Source organism: Arachis ipaensis, chromosome B6 (genome assembly GCF_059453495.1).
Source record: "Arachis ipaensis isolate K30076 ecotype BB chromosome B6, ASM5945349v1, whole genome shotgun sequence".
NCBI lineage: Eukaryota > Viridiplantae > Streptophyta > Magnoliopsida > Fabales > Fabaceae > Arachis > Arachis ipaensis.
In genome coordinates this window covers 80,293,155-80,316,429 of record NC_142441.1, presented here as the reverse complement: position 1 = coordinate 80,316,429, position 23,275 = coordinate 80,293,155, and positions in this window count along the sequence as shown.

Sequence of the window (23,275 nt, the reverse complement as noted above, 5' to 3'; positions counted from 1 at the left end):
CAAGGACGAGATATAGAGGAGTTTAAATGCTCCATTGGATCCACTAGAGGTAGCATTAGCCGCCGTCACTAAGGTGGTCACGTTCCATTCCCTTGCCTATTTTATGTTTCTCTTTACCATTCTATTTTATTGTCTATTTCATGTTTCTAGTGCATGATCATCTTTGTTTATGTCTTAAGGGTATGAAATATTCCATGTATCACTCACCATGCTTAAAAGAAAAATTTTATTTGAAAAAGAGAAGTAAGATGCATGAACTCGAGTTACATAATAAGAATAGTCTAATTATTTGATGTGGTGGCATTACTTTTATCTTTTAGAATGCATGAATTAACAGTGCATATTTGATATTGGAGTTAAGAATGTTAGCTCTTAAAAAACTGATGAAAAAGGAGAAGTATTTGATGAGTCTAAATTCACACCCCATTCAAAATTGGTGAATTAGTTCTTTTGGCAAGCGCACCAAAATTATCGTCAAGTAATAACCCACAGTGGAGTGGGATAGTATCCACAGAGATTGGCAAATTCGAGCAGTTTTAATCAATTGATGAATTAGTCAAGCGGATCAATAGGGTTGTGAAGTGCGGAATTGTAAATGACATAAATATAAATGACTAGAATGTAAAGAAAAGCAATAAAGTGCAGGAATATAAATGGCAGAATGCAAAGTGCAGAATCATAAATGACTTGAATGTAAATGGGAATGGGGAATTACTGAATGTAAAAGTAAGCTGTAAAAAAATGGATAGATAGGAATGGGGAAATTCATTGAGATTAGGAGATGTTGTCTCTTTGGATCAAATCTAGCTTCTATCCTCTTCAATCATGCAACTCATTGACCTCTTGGCAATCATGATTGATTGAGCCCTAATCTCTTGGTGACTCAATCTCTCAGATCTTGATCAATAGCCAATTCCTTGGTCTAATTGCTCATGAAGAGAGATATGCTTAGTCCCTGATTATACCACACACCATTATAGGTCCAAGTAGAGGGAGGATTATATGTCACATTTCCAAACACCAAAACCCAGATTCTACTCAAGTGTGAGAAGGGATTTCAAGCATGGTTTCATGTTTCTTTTCCCAAGGTTCCCATGAAACCCAATTGCATTCAATCTCTTTCCCACGATAATTGAATAGTAAGCATTAAGAACGAAATTCCTTCTAGCAAATCAAAGAGAAGATGAAGAGAATAAGAATTTCACTTTTATTAATCCATCAAGTACAACAGAGCTCCCTCTCTCAATGAGAGGGAAGTTAGCTACTCATAGCTCAAAAAGTACTCAAAAGTGGATCTAAAACTGATTGCTTAAACCCCCTTTCATCAGTACTTCTTGGGGGTATTTATAGTACTCCTACTAAAATAAAAGAATTACAAAAGTGAAAAAGGAAAATTACATTTTTGGAGGGAAAAAAAAACACTCAATAAGCGTGACTTCTCAGCTGGCGTGTGGCTGGCGCTTTTCTGGCGTGTCACGTGCCCTTCATTTCCAGCTTGGCGTGCAACACCCAATCCTTTAAGTGGCACGCTCGTCCCTCTAACAACCTTGGCGTGCAATACCTTCGACTTAAGTGGAACGTCATAGTGGAATTCATGTGTTGGCGTGCCACGCCTTCAAACTCAAGTGGCACGCCCCTTGCCTTTCTCACTTCTCTTTGCCTCTGGAAACTTGAACTGGCGTGCCACGCCCAAGGTCTGGCATGTCACGCCCTTGCTCTATGCTTGGCTAGGCTTCTCTGGAAAGTTGAACTAGCGTGGCACGCCCAGGGTCTGGCGTGCCACGCCCCTTTTATGAGTGAGGTTCCTATATTTGGCATGCCACGCCACAAGCTCAAGTGGCACACCCCAATGCTTCTTTGCTCTCTGAATGACAATGGCGTGCCACGCCTGGTTGCTCAAGTAGCATGCCTAAATGAAGAATAGTGAGTAGCGTGCCACACCTTCGATACCAAGTGGCACGCCCCATGTAATTGGCCTCCTTCATCCTCTCTGGAAACTTATACCAGCGTGCCACGCCTAAAGGCTGGCGTGCCACACCCATGATCTTATATTGGTTCCAGTAGTTGGCGTGCCACGCCTCAGCCTTCAAGTGGCATGCCATAGTGAAATGCTAAGGTTGGTGTGCCACGCCTTCGATACCAAGTGGCACGCCCAGTCTTCAATTGCCTTTAGCCCCTTCTCTGGATTATTGTACCAGCGTGCCACGCCATGCTGCTCAAGTGGCACGCCCATTGATTTGTGAACTCTTCAAGCTTGGCGTGCCACGCCTGGGTTCTCAAGTAGCATGCCCAAGTGCCTTCTTGGGGCTGGCATGCCACGCCTTCGATACCAAGTGGCACGCCATAGTGGAGATTCTTCTTGGAGTGGTGAGTTGGCGTGCCACGCCTCTTTGCTCAAGTGGCACGCCCATAGTAGTTGATGGTTCAGGCGTACCACGCCCCTTTTGTGTCCTCCATTTTGCTCTCTGGAATTTTGTTCTAGCATGCCACACCCAGTTCCTGGCGTGCCACGCCCATATGCATGCTTGGACTTCTTCTCTGGATTTTAGTACTGGCGTGCCACGCCCAGCTCCTGGCGTGCCACACCAGTGCATTTTGTGGCGTTTGCTTCAAGTGGCACGCCAGTTTCACACGCCCAGCTTCTTGTTTGTCTTCTACCCATTTTTTTGATGCTTTTCTCACCTAAAATTCAACACAACTCATCTCAAAGTAGTGTACCATAATATTCATCAAATAATGCATGAATTGTACTAATCAAATGAGATTTATGCTCTTTTATGGTCTTCTTTATGCAAGAAAAAAGGGTAGATGATGCAAGTCATCACAACACGAAACTTAAGTTTTGCTTGTCCCAAGCAAATCAAAGTGAGTAAACCTTTATAACTTGAGGCCTTGGCTTTGAGTGATTGCAATACAACTAAGAGTAAGACTAAGTGTTCAACACATGTATGAATGTTTTAATGTCATGGGAAGCTCTTGGATCCTTGAGGGTTCTTTCAGTTTTAGGCTTTAGGGGTCCTTTCTATTGATTGTCAGCTTGAAGTAGTAACGATTGTTTTGCTTTCTTGACCACGACTCTAAGTGTTTTGTCTCAAGACAACCCTTTAATTAATCTTTTAATTAGCACTCCCAAACCAGTTGGTTTTAGGGTACTAGGTGTTGAGACACCCCTAAGAATTTACTTGCCCAGGTCTCTTCTTGACACATCTTCACCACAAGCATCTACTAAGATCTTTAATTCTTTTTGAGCTTTTTAATGTTTCTTTTTTTTTCTATCCCAGTAGTTGATGCTCAGAGCCTTGGGCCTTTATTGCTTACTACCTCTTGGTTCTATGGATATTCAAGGAACACCCTTTGGCCTTCCCTGGTTATACCTTCTAGGACTAGTTGCTCTCCATGACTCATTTTCTTTTTAGCTCATCCAAGGTTCTACACTTAGTTTCTTATTTCTTAGTTTGTTTGATAATCCATCTTACTTTTATTTATGTTGAAATGAAGACTTGAAATACATGGCATTTTCTTTTTTGAAAAAAACTCATAAAGACTTCAAACAGGAATTAAAACTAAGCATAAAACATAAACTATCCTAGCATGATTATTTATTCAAAAAGTAAATAAAGCAAAAACTTAAACAAGATTTCAGAAATTAGAAAGTGTCAACCATGGGACTCAACAACCTTGAGTAGCTTCATCTTTAGTTCATTGGCCCCTTCCCTTTGTCCTTTTTCTTGGAGGGGGAGGAGCCTCCTTCATCTGGCTTGGAGGAACCTTCTTGTGCTTTGGCATCCTTGGGCTTCCAAAATCCTGCCCTCCTCATATAATTCCTTTCATCCTCCTTATGTTTGGCTAGGATTTCCTCTTGTCTTGTACTTAGCTCTTCCATTCCTTGCATGAAGGTTGGGTATCCTGGGTTTAGAGCGGCTACAGCGTTACACAAGTGATTCAGCTTCGCTTGTGTGTTGATGTCATACTTCCTCCTGGATATGGTTCTGGCATCATAGAGATGTCTGAATTCGGCCAAGTTCCTCTGTTGCCATTTGCCTTGCTCTACTATTTTGTCCAGTGCACTTCGCACCTCTCCCTAGTCAAGTTGTTCTTGCTGCTCCTTCCTCATATGCTCCCAATTCCCTTGGAGTTGTTGAATATTTTGGTTGACTTGGCTCTATTGTTGTTGTTGAGTTTCTTTGATTTGATTGACATCTTCCTTTAAGTGGTTTAGATCTCCCTTCATTTGGTGTACATCTCCTTGCAGTTTATCCCAGTTGAATCCCTCTGGAAAGTGCTGATATTGGTATTGTGGTGGTGGTTGAAGTGCCAGGAATTGAGGTTGCTCTTCTGCCTCTTCTTCTTCTTGTTGTTGTTGTGGTTCATGGGCATGAGCTCTTCGTTCTCTGGCCCTGTTGAGTGGGTGAACAGCTACCACATTTGCCATCTTTTTAGCAGTTATGAACTTGTCTTGCTTCACAAGCACTTTATCAATGATCTTTTCAACTCCAGCCTCATCACATATCCTCTGTATAATACTGGGGAATGCCAACCTTGTGTTGTCACTGGTGCTTTTCAGCACCTTGTTGATGTTGTTGGTAATCATCTCCCCCACGTTGATGTTTTCTCCTTTCATGATGTTGTAGATGAGTACTTCTCTCTCCTTGGTCACCTCTGAGGTGTTGGATGTGGGATTAGGGACCTCCTCACAAATTCTAACCACCCTCTAGCTTGGGGGCTCAAATCTCTTCTCCTCAATTGATTTGTTATCCCATCCTTATCATTTATCCAATGTACATGCATCACACAGGTTTCATTCAAGATCTCATCAAACCCAGGGTCTTGCTGCTTCATTCTTTCTTCATAGCTCCGAGTGGAGCTTGTCCTCTTCACCATTAGCATTCTTTCTATGCTAGAGGGACTGTAGTCAATGGACTTCCCCCTTACATAGCTAATATGGCCATAGTGTTGCCCTGGTTGAGGCACTACGTTGGCATAGAATTCCCTCACCAAGCTCTCTACCACTTTCCTTGGTGAGTTGCATAGAAGTGACCAACCTCTATTATTGATCTCAATGTTGATTTTAATGTGCTCCTTCCTCCCTAGTTGAAATCCAACTTCTGGAATGATGATCTCCCTCTCACTCATCCAACCATAGAATTGATTTTGGTTGAATGCAGAGAGGAGCTTGTAGTCATTATAGGAGCTTGAGGATCCAGAGGTTGGTTCCTTGATTTTTCTTTTCTTTGAGGCTGAGCTTTTTGGTGGTGCCATGAGTTTAAGAGAGTGTGTTTGAGGGTGAAAAAAAATTGGGGTTTGCAGAAAAGAGTAAGTAAAACAAGGTTTTGCTCCAACACCAAACTTAGGACTTGATTGTCCCAATCAAGAAAAAGAAAGAAATAAATTAGGGGAAGAGATGGTAAAAGATGAAAAGAGAAAGGAAGGTGAGGAGTGTATGTTCGTCGTGTGTGATTGGTGGTTGTTGAAGTGGGATAGGAGATGGGGAAGTGAGGCTTTTATAGTGTGTGAATGTTGTGGTGGAAATTAAAAGGGTTAAATGTTTTCCCACTTGGGAAGTGGTGCCTAGCGTGGGAAGAGGCGCCAACTCTTTTCTCACTGTGTCTTCTGCGTGTGTTGAGTTCCAAAGTGCAAGTACACTTTAACTTCCTTGCTTTGTGAGTTGTTTCCTGGTGCACGAAATTGTGATCCTTAACAACGGCGCCAAAAACTTGGTGCTCGGAACGTAATTCACACACTTTGTCACAACTTCGAACAACTAACCAGCAAGTGCACTGGGTCGTCCAAGTAATAAACCTTACGTGAGTAAGGGTCGATCCCACGGAGATTGTCGGCTTGAAGCAAGCTATGGTCACCTTGTAAATCTCAGTCAGGCGGATTCAAATGGTTATAGAGTTTAATAATTAAAAGATAAATAAAACATAAAATAAAGATAGAGATACTTATGTAATTCATTGGTGAGAATTTCAGATAAGCGTATAGAGATGCTTTCGTTCCTTCTGAATTTCTGCTTTCCTATTGCTTTCATCCAATCCATCATACTCCTTTCTATGGCAAGCTTTATGTAGGGCATCACCATTGTCAATGGCTACTTCCCATCCTCTCAGTGAAAATGGTCCAAGATGCGCTGTCACCGCACGGCTATTCATCTGTCAGTTCTCGATCATACTGGAATAGGATTCAGTAATCCTTTTTCGTCTGTCACTACGCCCAGCACTCGTGAGTTTGAAGCTCGTCACAGCCATCCCTTCCCGGATCCTACTCGGAATACCACAGACAAGATTTAGACTTTCCAGACCTCAAGAATGGCTACCAATAGTTCTAGCCTATACCACGAAGACTCTGATCTCACGATCAGAAGGCTAAGAGATACACATTCAAGCTTGTTTGCATGTAGAACGGAAGTGTTTGTCAGGCACGCGTTCATAAGTGAGAATGACGATGAGCGTCACATAATCATCACATTCATCATGTTCTTGTGTGCGAATGAATATCTTAGACAAGAAATAGGCTTGAATTGAATAGAGAAACAGTAGTACTTTGCATTAATTCATGAGGAACAGTAGAGCTCCACACATTAATCTATGGTGTGTAGAAACTCTACCGTTGAAAATACATAAGAACAAGGTCCAGGCATGGCCGAATGGCCAGCCTCCATAAAGGTCTAAGATATCATAGAACTAATCAAAGAACTCCCTTAACATGATAGTAAAAAGTTCTATTTATACTAAACTAGTTGCTAGGGTTACAGAAATCAGTAAATGATGCAGAAATTCACTTCCGGGCCCACTTGGTGTGTACTTAGGCTGAGCATTGAAGCTTTCACATGTAGAGGTCTTCCTTGGAGTTAAACGCCAGTTTGTAACCTATTTTCGGCGTTTAACTCTGCTTTGCAACATGTTTCTGGCGTTTAACTCCAGAATAGGGCAGAGAGCTGGCGTTGAACACCAGTTTACATCATCGAAACTCGGGCAAAGTATGGACTATTATATATTTCTGGAAAGCCCTGGATGTCTAATTTCCAACGCAATTGAGAGTGCCCCAGTTGGACTTCTGTAGCTCCAGAAAATCCACTTTGAGTGCAGGGAGGTCAGAATCCAACAGCATCTGTAGTCCCTCTTCAACCTCTGAATTTGGTTTTTGCTCAAGTCCCTTAAATTCAGCCAGAAATTACCTGAAATCATAGAAAAACACACAAACTCATAGTAAAGTCCAGAAATGTAATTTTTATTTAAAAACTACTAAAAATATACTAAAAACTAATCAAATCATACTGAAAACTATGTAAAAATAATGCCAAAAAGCGTATAAATTATTCGCTCATCACAACACCAAACTTAAATTGTTGCTTGTCCCCGAGCAACTAAAAATCAAATAGGATAAAAAGAAGAGAATATAATATAAATTCTAAAATATCAATGAAACTTAGCTCCAATCAGATGAGCGGGACTAGTAGCTTTTTGCCTCTTGAATAGTTTTGGCATCTCACTTTATCCATTGAGGTTCAGAATGATTGGCATCTGTAGGAACTCATAATTCAAATAGTGTTATTGATTCTCCTAGTTTAGTATGTTGATTCTTGAACACAGCTACTTTATGAGTCTTGGTCGTGGCCCTAAGCACTTTGTTTTCCAGTATTACCACCGGATACATAAATGCCAGAGACACATAACTGGGTGAACCTTTTTAGATTGTGACTCAGCTTTGCTAAAGTCCCCAACTAGAGGTGTCCAGGGTTCTTAATCACACTCTTCTTTTTGCTTTGGACCTCGACTTTAACCGCTCAGTCTCAAGTTTTCACTTGACACCTTCACGCCACAAGCACATGGTTAGGGACAACTTGGTTTAGCCGCTTAGGCCAGGATTTTATTCCTTTAGGCCCTCCTATCCACTGATACTCAAAGCCTTGGATCCTTTTTATTACCCTTGCCTTTTGGTTTTAAGGGCTATTGGCTTTTTGCTCTTGCCTTTTGGTTTAAAGAGCTTTTGGCTTTTTCTGCTTGCTTTTTCTTTTTCTTTTTCTCTTTTTTTTTCGCCATTTTCTTTTCTTTTCTTTTTTTTTTCGCAAGCTGTTGTATTCACTGCTTTTTCTTGCTTTAAGAATCATTTTTATGATTTTTCAGATTATCAAATAACATGTCTCCTTTTCATCATTCTTTCAAGAGCCAACATATTTAACATTCATAAACAACAATTTCAAAAGACATATGCATTGTTCAAGCATTCATTCAGAAAACAAAAAGTATTGTCACCACATCAAAATAATTAAACTAGTTTCAAGGATGAATTCAAAACCATGTACTTCTTGTTCTTTTGTGATTAAAAGCATTTTTCATTTAAGAAAGGTGATGGATTCATAGGACATTCATAGCTTTAAGACATAGACACTTAGACACTAATGATCATATAGTAAAGACACAAACATAAATAAAACATAAAGTATAGTAAAATGAAAAATAGAAAAATAAGAACAAGGAGATTAAGGAACGGGTCCACCATAGTGAGGGTGGCATCTTCCTCTTCTTGAAGAACCAATGGTGCTTTTGAGCTCCTCTATGTCTCTTCCTTGTCTTTGTTGCTCCTCCCTCATAGCTCTTTGATCTTCTCTAATCTCATGGAGGATGATGGAGTGCTCTTGGTGCTCCACCCTTAGTTGTACCATGTCGAAACTTAATTTTCCTAGGGAAGTGTTGATTTGCTCCCAATAGTTTGTGGAGGGAAGTGCATCCTTTGAGGCATCTCAGGGATTTCATGGTGAGGAATTTCCTCATGCTCTTGTTGAGGTCCAAGATCTCTTGTTTTCTGCATCCTCTTCTTAGTGATGGGCTTGTCCTCTTCAATGAGGATGTCTCCCTCTATGTCAATCCTAGCCAAATTGCAGAGGTGGCAAATGAGGTGAGGAAAGGCTAACCTTGCCGAAGTGGAGGACTTGTCAGCCACCTTGTAGAGTTCTTGAGGTATAATCTCATGAACTTCCACTTCCTCCCCAATCATGATACTATGGATCATGATGGCCCGGTCTATAGTAACTTCAGACCGGTTGCTAGTAGGAATGATTGAGCATTGAATAAACTCTAGCCATCCTCTAGCTACAGGCTTAAGGTCCAATCTTCTCAATTGAACCGGCTTGCCTCTTGAGTCAACTTTCCATTGAGCTCCTTCCACACATATGCCCATGAGGACTTGGTCCAACCTTTGATCAAAGTTGACCCTTCTAGTGTAGGGGCGTGCGTTTTCTTCCATCATTGGCAAGTTGAACGCCAACTTTACATTTTTCGGACTGAAATCTAAGTATTTCCCCTGAACCATAGTAAGCCAATTCTTTGGATTCGGGTTCACACTTTGATCATGGTTCCTAGTGATCCATGCGTTTGCATAAAACTCTTGAACCATTAAGATCTCGACTTATTGAATAGGATTAGAGACAACTTCCCATCCTCTTCTTCTAATCTCTTGTCGAATCTCCAGATATTCACTCTTTTTGAGCTTAAAACAGACCTTAGGGATCACCTTTTTCTTGGCCACAACTTCATAGAAGTGGTCTTGATGGACCTTTGAGATGAATCTCTCCATCTCCCATGACTCAGAGGTGGAAGCAATTGCCTTCCCTTTCCTCTTTCTTGAGGTTTCTCTAGCCTTAGGTGCCATTAATGGTTATGGAAAAACAAAAAGCTATGCTTTTACCAAAAAACAAAAAGCTATGCTAGGGTTACAGAAATCAGTAAATGATGCAGAAATTCACTTCCGGGCCCACTTGGTGTGTGCTTGGACTGAGCATTGAAGCTTTCACGTGTAGAGGTCTTCCTTGGAGTTAAACGCCAGTTTGTAACCTGTTTCCAGTGTTTAACTCTGCTTTGCAAGCTGTTTCTGGTGTTTAACTCCAGAATAGGGCAGAGAGCTGGCGTTGAATGCCAGTTTACGTCATATAAACTCAGGCAAAGTATGAACTATTATATATTTCTGGAAAGCCCGGGATGTCTACTTTCCAACGCAATTGAGAGCGCGCCATTTAGACTCTTGTAGCTCCAGAAAATTTACTTTGAGTGCAGGTAGGTCAGAATCCAACAGCATCTGCAGTCCTTCTTCAACCTCTGAATCTGGTTTTTGCTCAAGTCACTCAATTTCAACCAGAAATTACCTGAAATCATAGAAAAAAACACAAACTCATAGTAAAGTCCAGAAATGTGATTTTTATTAAAAAATACTAAAAATATACTAAAAACTAATCAAATCATACTGAAAACTATGTAAAAACAATGCCAAAAAGCGTATAAATTATCCGCTCATCATTTCCCATGTGGGCCCCATCTTCTCTCCTGAAATGAAACTGAACCTATTAGTAATGACAAAAGAACCCCTTCACATTCATTCTCATCAAAGTGAATTGGATTGCAACTGATGGGTGTCCCTTGGGACACCAAACTTAATTCTTTGGCATCTTAATAAATTGGTTTCATCATTGTGTATTTAATGTGTTCATAAGAGTAGAATAACATTAATCTTTTCATTTTTTTTTATTCCAATTCTTCTGAACTCATTAAACCACGTTCATGTTCTTACCCAAAGCATTAAGTGCTTTCAAATAAGGTGACTTGGGCTGCTAGGTGATTCTTGGTGGTGGCCACACCAAACTTAATCTTTGGGCTTACTCTTCAAGATTAGGCTATAATTGTCTGTAAGCCTAGATTAAGTTGGTGGAAGGCTACACCAAACTTAGCAGTTTAGCTAGTTCTCAGCCCATTCACTCATCATGATTTATTCTTTCATCAAGTTGCAATTCCAGAATAGAGAAAAAAAATATAAAGAAAATCTAGCTACCAAAGCTAAAATCGAACCTTCTAATCTGCAATTGTAAACTAATCCTAATATGGTAATGTAAGATAAATGTGAGACTGAAAATTAAACTACCTAATGCAATAAATTTTAAACTACTTCTAAGAAAAGTAACTAAATAAAAAAGGATAAAGTATTGGGGTGCCTCCCAACTAGCGCTTCTTTATTGTCATTAACTTGACATTCCTTCATCTTCAGTTGAGCCTGTAGCTCACTCTCTGCTCCTCTAAGGAGCCTCCCAAATAGTATTTGAGTCTATGGCCATTGACAGTAAAAGTTCTCTGAGTCTTGTCCTCCAAGAGTTCAACATGACCATAGGGAAACACCTTGAGTATGGTGAAAGGTCCTGACCATTTAGACTTCAGTTTTCCAGGGAAGAACTTGAGTCTTGAGTTGTAGAGTAATACCTTCTGTCCTTCAGTGAACTCCCTTCTTGCTATCTTTTAGTCATGCCACCTTTTTGTGTTCTCTTTGTAGATTTTTGCATTCTTATATGCTTGATTTCTAAACTCCTCCAGCTCATTGAGTTGCATTAATCTCTTTTCTCCAGCAGCTTGCTCATCATAGTTTAACATCTTTAGAGCCCAAAATGCTCTATGCTCAAGTTCAACTGGTAAGTGACAAGCCTTGCCATATACCAGTTGGTATGGAGACATCCCAATGGGAGTCTTATAGGCTGTTCTGTAGGCCCATAGTGCATCATCCAGCTTCTTAGACTAGTCCTTTCTTGATCTTCCAACAGTTTTTTCAAAGATTCTTTTTAGCTCTCTGTTGGAGATTTCAGCTTGCCCGTTGGTCTGTGGGTGGTATGGAGTTGCCACTTTTTGCTTTACTCCATATCTGAGAAGAAGTGTCTCGAGTTGTTTGTTGCAGAAGTGTGTCCCTCCATCACTAATGAGAGTTCTGGGCACTCCAAATCTGTTGAAGATGTTCCTTCTCAAGAAGCTTATCACAACCTTGTTGTCATTTGTTGTAGTGGCTATGGCTTCTACCCATCTTGAGATATAATCAACAGCCACCAATATGTAGTTATTTGAGTAGGAGGTTGGGAAGGATCCCATGAAATCAATCCCCATACATCAAATAGCTCCAACTCTAGTATGAATTGTTGTGGCATCTCATTTCTCTTGGTTTGATTACCAGCTCTTTGGCATTCATCATACCTTGACACCATTTCCTTGGCATCCTTAAAATGTGATGGCCAGTGAAATCTGGATTGAAGCACTTTTGCTGCTGTCCTTTCCCCACTGAAGTGACCTCTATATGCGGATCCATGGCACTGCCATAATACTTCATGCTCTTCTTCATGGGATATACACCTTCTTAGGATTCCATCAGCACACTTTTTGAACAAATAAGGGTCATCCCAGATGTAGTGTTTGGCATCCTTGATTAGCTTTCTCCTCATGTGCTTATTGATGTTAGTTGGCAGCTCCCCAACTAACCAGCAAGTGCACTGGGTCGTCCAAGTAATACCTTACGTGAGTAAGGGTTGATCCCACGGAGATTGTTGGCTTGAAGTAATCTATGGTTACCTTGTAAATCTTAGTCAGGAGATTAATTATGATTATCAGTTTGAATTGCGAAAAATAAAAGAGCATGAAATAAATACTTGTTATGCAGTAATGGAAAATATGTTGGAGTTTTGGAGATGCTTTGTCTTCTGAATCTCTGCTTTTCCCCTGTCTTCTTCTTCACGCACGCAAGGTTCCTCCTATGGCAAGCTGTGTGTTGGTGGATCACCGTTGTCAATGGCTACCATCTGTCCTCTTAGTGAAAATGGTCTAGGTGCGCTGTCACCACACGGCTAATCATCTGTCGGTTCTCACTCATGCTGGAATAGGATCCATTGATCCTTTTGCGTCTGTCACTACGCCCAACCCTTGTGAGTTTGAAGCTCGTCACAGTCATTCAATCCCTGAATCCTACTCGGAATACCACAGACAAGGTTTAGACTTTCTGGATTCTCAAGAATGCTGCCAATGGATTCTAGCTTATACCACGAAGTTTCTAATTAAGGAATCCAAGAGATACTCATTCAATCGAAGGTAGAACGGGAGTGGTTGTCAGGCACGCGTTCATAGATTGAGAATGGTGATGAGTGTCACGGATCATCACATTCATCATATTGAAGTGCGAATGAACATCTTAGATAGAAACAAGCGTGTTTGAATAGAAAACAGAAATAATTGCATTAATTCATCGAGACACAGCAGAGCTCCTTACCCCCAACAATGGAGTTTAGAGACTCATGCCATTAGAGAGTACAAAGTTCAGATCTAAAAATGTCATGAGGTGCAAAATAAATCTCTAAAAGTGGTTTAAATACTAAACTAGTAACCTAGGTTTACAGAAAGTGAGTAAACTAAGATAGATAGTGCAGAAATCCACTTCTGGGGCCCACTTGGTGTGTGCTGGGGCTGAGACTTGAGCTTTACACGTGCCTAGGCTGTTTCTAGAGTTAAACGCCAGGTTGTAACCTATTTCTGGCGTTTAACTCCAACTTGTAACCTGTTTCTGGCGTTTAACGCCAGAATGCAACATGGAACTGGCGTTGAACGCCAGTTTACGTCATCTATCCTTGAGCAAAGTATGGACTATTATATATTGCTGGAAAGCCCTAGATGTCTACTTTTCAACGCAATTGAGAGCGCGCCAATTGGAATCCTGTAGCTCCAAAAAATCCATTCCGAGTGCAGGGAGGGCAGAATCCAACAACATCAGCAGTCCTTTTTCAGCCTGAATCAGATTTTTGCTCAGCTCCCTCAATTTCAGCCAGAAATTACCTGAAATCACAGAAAAATACACAAACTCATAGTAAAGTCCAAAAATGTGATTTTTATTTAAAAACTAATAAAAATATAATAAAAAGTGACTAAAACATATTAAAAACTACCTAAAAACAATGCCAAAAAGTGTATAAATTATCCACTCATCACTATGTCTGCAAACCAAGGGGCTACTCGAATCATCATCAATTGTTCCTCAGGAAAGCTTTCATTGACTGATACTTGCTGCATCTCTTCTTCTTGTGGGATCCTTTAGAGGTGGTCAGCAACCTTGTTCTCTGCTCCGCTCCTATCTTTAATCTCAATATCAAATTCTTGGAGCAGCAAAATCCACCTTATTAGTCTGGGCTTAGATTCTTGTTTGGTAAGCAAGTATTTGAGTGCTGCATGGTCAGTGAACACAATTACTTTTGAGCCAATGAGATATGATCTAAACTTGTCAAAAGCAAAAACTATGGCTAAAAGTTCTTTCTCCGTGGTGTTATAGTTCCTTTGATTCTCATTAAGAACCTTGCTAGCATAGTAAATAACATGTACTAGCTTGTCTTTCCTCTGTCCTAGAACAGCACCAACAGCAAAATCAGATGCATCACACATTAGTTCAAAGGGAAGATCCCATCTTGGTGGTGCTATAATAGGTGCAGAGGAGAGTTTCTTCTTAAGTTCATCAAAGGCTTCCATGCACTCTTTATCAAAAACAAAGGGAGTATTTAAGACAAGCAGGTTGCTAAGGGGTTTTGCAATCTTTGAAAAATCTTTGATAAACCTCCTATAGAACCCAGCGTGTCCCAAAAAACTTCTGATTGCTTTGACATTGCAAGGTGGAGGTAATTTTTCAATTACTTTCACTTTTGCCTTGTCCACTTCTATGCCATCTTTTGAAATCTTGTGACCAAGAACCACCCCTTCAGTTACCAGAAAATGGCACTTCTCCCAGTTTAAACTAGGCTGATTTCTTGACACCTTTTTAGCACAAGAGAAGTCGTCCATGAATACTTCTATGAATTTCTCAATCATGTCTGAAAAGATGGAGAGCATGCATCTTTGGAATGTTGCAGGTGCATTGCACAATCCAAAGGGCATTCTCCTATAAGCAAAGACACCATATGGACAAGTAAATGAAGTTTTTTCCTGATCCTTGGGGTCTCCAACAATTTGATTGTAGCCCGAATACCCATCTACGAAGCAATAGTACTTATGTCCTGCCAGTCTTTCAAGCATCTGGTCCATGAAAGGTAGGGGGAAGTGATCTTTCCGGGTGGCTTCATTAAGTTTCTGGTAGTCAATGCACATACGCCATCCGGTCACTGTCCTTGTGGGTATCAATTCATTCTTCTCATTTGCCACAACAGTGATCCCTCCCTTCTTAGGGTCTACTTGCACCAGGCTTACCCAAGGGCCCATCTGAGATGGGGTAGATCACCCCTGCTTGCCACAATTTCAGCACTTCTTTCTGAACCACTTCATTCATAGTAGGGTTCAGCCTCCTTTGTTGTTGTCTTGAAGGTTTGGCATCCTCTTCAAGTATGATTTTATGCATACACATTGAAGGACTGATCCCTTTTAAATCTGCAAGTGTCCAGCCTATGGCATCCTTGTGTTGTCTCAGCACTTGGATGAGCTCCTCTTCTTGTTCCTTACTCAGACTTGAATTTATGATCACTGGGTGAGTGTTGTTGGCACCCAGATATGCATATTTCAAGCTGGGTGGTAATGCTTTCAGCTCTAGTTTTGGTGACTCTGCTTCTTTGTTGCTTGTAGTGGTTGGCAAGATTGAGTTTCCCATGGTTGCTTGTGGTGATTCTCCATCTGGAGCTTGTTCCAGCTCTATGGTTCCTCTACATTGTTCTTCTTCTAAGACTTCTTGAACTATTTGTTCCATGGTGTCTACCAGCATGCATTCTCCTATGGATTCCTTGGGGTAACTCATTGCTTTGAAGACATTGAAGACCATTTTCTCTTCATGCAACCTCAAGACTAGTTCCCCTTTTTGCACATCGATGATGGCCCCAGCAGTAGCTAGGAATAGTCTTCCTAGGATAATTGACGTGTTGGCCTCTTCTTCCATGTCTAGCACAACGAAATCAGCAGGGAAAATGAACTTTCCTACTTTCACTAGCAAGTCTTCCACCACCCCATGTGGAAACTTAAATGTTCTGTCAGCCAATTGGCGTGCCATTCTTGTTGGCTTGGCTTCCTCAATCTTCATCCTTCTCATCATGGTCAGTGACATAAGATTTATGCTAGCTCCCAAATCACACAAAGCTTTCTCAATGGTGATGTCTCCTATGATTCAGGGAATTTGGAAACTCCCTGGGTCTTTCAGCTTTTGAGGCAGCTTCTTCTGTATGATGGCACTGCATTCTTCAGTCAAGATTATGGTTTCTTTTGCTTCCCAGTTCCTCTTTTTGGTTATAAGCTCCTTCAAAAATTTAGCATAGAGTGGCATTTGTTCTAATGCCTCAGCAAATGGTATGTTGATTTGGAGCCTCTTGAAGATCTCTAGGAACTTAGAAAACTGGCCATCCTTTCCATCTTTTCCCAGTCTTTGGGGGTATGGTTCCTTTGGCACGTAAGGCTTCAAGACTGGTTTTGGTGGAGGTGGAGCAGGGATTTCTTCTTCATCCTTGTTCCCATACTTTGCTGCAGTTTCTTCATGCTTGTCTTTGCTTGGTGTTCCTTCCTCTACAACCTTTCCACTTCTCAAAGTAATAGCCTTGCATTCCCCTCTTGGGTTAGCCATGGTATCACTAGGAAATGTGTGTGAAGGAAGTGGGATTTGCTTGGATAAAATCCCTACTTGTACTTCCAACTTTGAGATTGTTGTGCCTTGATTTTTCAGATTTGACCTGTATTCTTCTTGATTAGCGTCTATCCTTCTTTCAGTTTGTGCTTGTCAGTCCATGAGGGTGGAGACTGCTCCTGTCATTTGTGAGGACAGTTGTGCTATTGCAGCTTCTATCCTCTCAAAGTTGCTCTTGATTTCACATGGTTGCATAGTTGAGGATGGCGTATCTTGATTTAGGTTGTTGTGTATAGGTTGGTTACTATGGTATGATGTGTTTTGTGAGTTGTGGTAGGGTCTATGGTTCCCTGTTTGATGGTTGGGGTTGTGGTTGAAATGCCGATTTGATGAATAAGGCTTGTTGTGGTCCTGGTTGTAGTTTTGTTGATTTTCCCACCCAAAGTTTGGGTGGTTCTTCCAACCTGGGTTGTATGTCTTAGAGTGTGAGTCATATGGTGGTCTGGATGAATTGTTCACATAATTGGCTTGTTCCCAGTCACCTTCAGATTCTAGTGCATTCCCCTCTTGTGGAGGAGTTTGGTCTTGAATGACTGAGGCTTGGTTGGCCTCCATCCTTTTAGTTAGAGCTGCTATTTGAGCTGCAATTGCTTTGTTCTGAGTCCTTTCTGAAGCATAGAAAATTCACTTTCAGCTACAGTCTCAATGACATCTATGACCTCTTCAGTGGTTTTCTTCTTGTTGAGTGAGCCTCCTGAAGAATGATCCACAGCCTTCTTTGCTTCATAGGATAGTCCCTAATAAAAGATGTATAGTTGTACCCATTCATTGAACATTTCTGGTGGGCATCTTCTTGTCAGATCTATGAATCTCTCCCAGGCCTCATAAAGTGTTTCTCCATCTTGTTGTCTGAAAGTTTGCACCTCAGCTCTCAGCCTATTGATTCTTTGTGGAGGGTAAAATCTTGCAAGGAATCTGTTTACAACCTCCTCCCATGTAGTTAGGCTATCCTTGGGGAAAGATTCCAACCACTTTGCTGCCTTATCTCTGAGTGAGAAAGGGAACAAGAGTAGTTTATAGATATCGGGGTGTACCCCGTTGGACTTTACAGTGTCACATATCCTCAAGAATGTACTGAGATATTGATTAGGGTCTTCTTGGGCACTTCCTCCATATGAGCAATTGTTCTGAACAAGTGTGATGAGCTGAGGTTTTAGCACAAAATTATTGGCATGAATTGTTGGCTTTAGGATGCTGCTGCCACAATTTCCTGGGTTTGGGATGATATAGGAGCCTAAAACTCTCCTTTCTTGCCCATCACGATTTACTGGGCCTTTGATAAACCACTATTTTATGGTTTATCTTGTGTTCAATTGAGTGGTTTCATCAAGTCTTTGCCCACTTATTCATACAATTCGCATGTTTTACGTTTTCCTTCCTGATTTTGTGCTATGATTGAAAACATGCTTCTTTGGCCTTAAAATTCCTATGTTTAATCCTCTCTTATTACCATTCGATGCCTTGATATGTGTGTTAAGTGATTTCAGAGATTTCAGGGCAGGAATGGCTTAGAAGATGGAAAGGAAGCATGCAAAAGTGGAAGGAATACAAGAAACTAAAGGAACTGCTAAAGCTGTCAGCCTGACCCTCTCGCACTAAAACGGTCATAACTTGAGCTACAGAGGTCCAAATGACGCGGTTCCAGTTGCGTTGGAAATCTAACGTCCAGGGTTTCGATTTGATATATAATTTGCTATAGTGGCCATACCGCTAGGCGACGCAAACGCGTGTTCCACTTGGATGCGTCGCAGTGACGAAAATCAGCGTGGCAGATTTCTTCTCCAACGATTTCTAGGCTGTTTTCAACCCAGTTTTCGGCCCAGAAAACACAGATTAGAATCTATAAAGTGGGGGAATCCATTCATTCATGAGAATCAGCTCATAATTCATAATTTTTAGTCTTAGATGTAGTTTTTAGAGAGAGAGGTTCTCTCCACTCTCTTAGGATTTAGGATTAGGATTCCTCTTAAAGAAATTAGGATTTCTTCATCTCAATTTCCAGGTTTAATATTTCTTTTATTTATTTTCTCAATTTAGTTTATGAACTCTTTATGTTTGGATTGATTTTCTTCTATTAATGCAATTTGAGGTATTTCAGAATTATGATTGCTTTCCTTTATTTATCTAAATTATTTAGATTTTTTCCTTTTTGGCTTTGGTTGATTAATTGGTAACTCTGAGTTGTCAAACTCATCGTGATTGATAATTGTTGTCTTTGCTGATTGATTTAAATTCCTATAACTCTAGTCTTTCCTTAGGAGTTGACTAGGACTTTAGGTGTTAAATTGATTTATCCAGTTGACTTACATTCATAGTTAGAGGTTGACTGAGTGGGAGAAAAAATATAATTCTCATCAACATTGATAAAGATAACTAGGATGGGACTTCTAATTTTCATACCTTGCCAAGAGTTTTGTTAGTTATTGATTTAATAATTCCTGCAATTTATTTCTCTTCTTCAAACCTTTTCAAAACCCAAAATTCTACCTTTTGCATATCCAATAATAAATCATACTTCCCTACAATTCCTTGAGAAGACGACCCGAGGTTTAAATACTTCGGTTTATAAATTTTATTGGGTTTGTTACTTGTGACAACTAAACGTTTGTAAGAAAGGAATTCTTGTCGGTCTAGAAGCTATACTTACAACGCGAAATTATTGTGAAATTTCTAGATCAGGCGAGAGTTTCGCTCTTTCAAAATGGCGTCGTTGCCGGGGAATTGTAAACATGTGCCTTATTATTGGTTATTGTAAATATTTAAAAAAAAATTTATCTTATCTTATCTTAGTTTTAAATTTCAAAAATCAAATTTTTTTTCTAAATATCATATCTTTTTCAAAATCTTTTCTTATCCGTTTTCAAAAATCATATCTTTTTCAAAATATTTTCTTTTTATTAGTTTTTGTTTTTATTTTCTCCTACTACTATGAACTCTCACCCCTTTGGCTATGAGTCTGGTTACAATTATGTTGCAGGTAGAGGAGATTACAATGAGAACATGCATCAAGATTGGGACAATCAAAGATGGGAGGAGCCACAAGAATTTCATCAACCCTCATGGCAACAACCACCTCCAATGGACTATCAAGGCAATGGCTATGGTGAGCGCTCTTTTGGTTATCAACAACTACCACCATATGCCTACGAACCCTCTCCTCAACATGACTTTGGACCACCATACTCACAAGCCCCTTTCCACCATTCACCTCCATATGACCCTAACCCGTATCCACCATACCAACCACCTTATGAGCCAAATGAACCATACACAGAACCACCCCCATTCCAACACAACTACTCTCATGAACCACCACCTCAATATACACCATCTCCTTATCATTATCAATATGAACCACCTTCCTACCATGAACCCTTTCTCCCAACAAATGAACCCTCCTATCCACCCCAAACTTCCATGGAGAAAGCAATTACCGATCTAAACTCTACTATACAAGCTCTCATCGCCCAAATCGGACCACCAAATACTTTCAACAATCAACCCTCAAGCTCTAGTGCACTTCTTTTTCAACCACAGAATGATCTCTCCATCCCATCACCACCATCCATGGAAGAGCACCCACATCCATCAATCCAAGAACAACATGATCCCAATGATGCTATTGACATGGAACAAGAGAAAAGGGATCATCTTCGCGAATCCATACTTCATAAGGAGCTAGAGGAGGCCCTAAAGGTGAAGGTAGTAAAGACCCTTGAAGTCGAATGAGTGGTTGAAGAATTAGTGAAGAAAGACATAAAGGAGGAGTCTGATTTTGTCTTAGAGCAAGAGGAGGCCCAAAATGTGGAGATAAGAGAGACCCTTGAAGATGAAAGAATAGTTGAAAGGAGTTGTCATGTAAAGAAAATCATCAAGGATGAGTACGATTTTATATTAAAACTACTGAACAAAGCAGTAATTATTGAAGAGGAAGAAGTGGTTGAAGACTTGGGAGATGCTTAACCTATATGGGAAAGTCAAGACATAGAGCCTCCTTCCAAGACGGTTGCATTTGATGTTGAGGAGGGTGTACAACCTCCAAGGCATGTCATGGTTAAGGACTTGGAAGAGGTCGATCAAGAGATGGAAATTCAAGAAGAATAAGCACAACCTCCCATGCCCTTGGAAAGCAGTGAAGAGGAGATTGAATTGGAAGAAAGCTACCAAGAGGAAGAGGTTGAAATTGAAGAAGCTTACAAGGAGGTGGAAGTTGTTAGAGAAGAGCACAAGGGAGTGGAGCTTGCAAGTTCATTAGAAACACCTCTCCCAAGGCCATTACCATCCAATACAACATTCAAGTGGGTAAAATTCTTATCCTTGACCTTTACCTTCCCACTTGAATATGGGCTACTGGAGACGGATGGTCAACTTAGATCCCTTTGTGGCATTAAGAGTAAGAGGAAGATGGTCAGTGGTAAGAATTGTCCTGCAAGGTTCATTATGGTTGGAAGCTTTAAGTTTAAACGCAAAGATTGGTGTAGAGCTCAATTGAATGGGTCTAGGAAGATGTTTGGACGCTTCAGTGAGAATTCTAAGGCTGAACCACCCGGATGGAATCATGATAATCAACTTGAAGACGGGCGTAGAAATAAGATTTGGGATCCAGGAATATATGAGGATCAATTTTGGGAGCTCAAAGCTTGTAAAGAACTACATCAAAGCTTGAGGAATTTACTTTGTATTGATAGAGCTTATTGGATGTCCAAGCATTGGTAGAAGTTTCAACACGAGTTCAAGCACAAGCCACCATAACAGGGAGCTCACCAAATGTCCAACTTAAGGACATTAACTAAAAGTGCTAGGTGGGAGACAACCCACCATGGTATGATCGTCCCTTTTTCAGTTTTAATTCTAGTCTATTTTGTTTGTTTTTGAGTTTTGATTGGACCTGGAATCATGCATAACGTTCCTATTAGCATTGCATTCTGCATACTGCATTATTATAATAAAAAAAAGAAAAGCACGCACGCGACGCGGCAGTATCGCTGACGCGTCCGCGTCACCAGTGTGTTTTGAAGAAAAGAGAATTGGACAGAGAGTCATGTGAGAGCATGGCTGGAGGCGTGCCTTTGGCACAAATTGATCCACGCGACCGCATCGCTGACGCGTCCACGTCATTTGCGAAAAATGCCTCCCACGTGTCCGCGTCACCCACGCAAACGCGTGCCCTAAAAATCGACATAAAAAGGTTGTATGGCAGCAAGTTGTGATGGAGTGGGGCTTGAACCACGCTAGAAGCACAAGCCCCGCCACGCGAACGCGTGTCCCACACGTCCGTGTCGTTTTTCAAAGTATGGCCATTCACGCGATCGCGTCAACCACGCTACCGTGTCACCCAGATTTTTGGCAAAATGCATTTAAAACAGAGAGTTGCGCGACCGCGAGGTTACCCTCGTGCTAATGGCACAAATCACTCCACGCGAATGCGTGACCCACGCATCCGAGTCACTTCATAGAAGCGCTATCCGTGCGAACGCGTGACCCACGCGCTCGCGTCGCCTGCGCCGCACAACTTATCTAGATCAGCGCCAATTATCTTATCTTTTCTTTTCTAATCCTAATTTCTTCTATCTTTTCTTCTTTCTTCTTCGTTTTCTTACTTTCTTTCTTACTTTATCTCTTTCACTTCTCATTCTTTTTCACCTTCATTCTATTTTACTTAATTTTTATACTTTCATTCATTGCATTTTAATTTTGTGCATATTTTTATTTTCTTTTCTAAATTTATTATTTTTTTGTTGGTGTTAAATTTTCTTATTTAACTGTTGCATCTTCTCTTGTATTATTTTGGGTGCTTAGTGACTTGTTTTATTCTGATTGGGTAATATTATTTAAATCAATGCCAATCTTTTATACCTGTGCTCCTTTTTGCATTAATATGAACTTATACTATCTTTCATTACCCACACTCCTCCCCTTTATTGCAAATTTTGCACCACTGGTATGCCATGTGCTTCTATTATTTTCTCACTTGCATGTTGTAGCTACCATGTAATTGAGACCTTTATTATTTGGCATTAACACCCATATTTTATTTATGTTCTTATCTTTATTTCTGAGTTACTTTCCTTCTTTTTCTCTTCTTTCAGGATGGCCACCGAGGAAGGGAAAGGGAAAGCTTCTAACTGGGGAGACAGGCAAGTCAATCTGCACAATCTATAGAGAAAGGCATCAGTTGGAGCAGCCCGTCCACTTGTACATCTTAGCATGCACCGAGGACAGTACAATCTTTAAGTGTGGGGAGGTTGATACCGATCTCCGTGGGTTGGTTACTTCTTTTTTCAACACCAATGTTAATTAGTTAATTGCTGCATTTGCATGTTTGTTTGATTTTATGCATTTAGTTACTACTTGGTTGAAGTAATATTTTCTTTTTCAAGAAATTTTTATAGTATTTCACTAATTTAAATTGAAAAATTTGTGTTAAACTTTTTTGGAAGTTGTATTTAGAACATGGTTTTTGAGCCAAAGAACACACAACCTGTGAGATTTTGAGCTTATTTATATGGTTACATTATTTAACCATAAATTTTTATTCTTGTGTGTTTTCTTCTCTATAATTGCAATCTTTGTTTTGTTCCATTCTATATGTCCATTATTTAGTGTATTTACATGCTTGCATATGATTGAGGCCATTACTTGTTTTCACTCACTTATCCCAAATAAGCCTACCCTTTTATGTCACCCTTGTTAGCCACTTTGAGCTTTTTAACCCCCCTCTATTCCATAACCACATTACTAGCCTTAAGCAGAAAAACAAAATAAAAATCCCAAGTTGAATCCTTGGTTAGCTTAAGATAGATATTGTGTATAATTTAAGTGTGGAAAATTTTACGGGAACATGGGA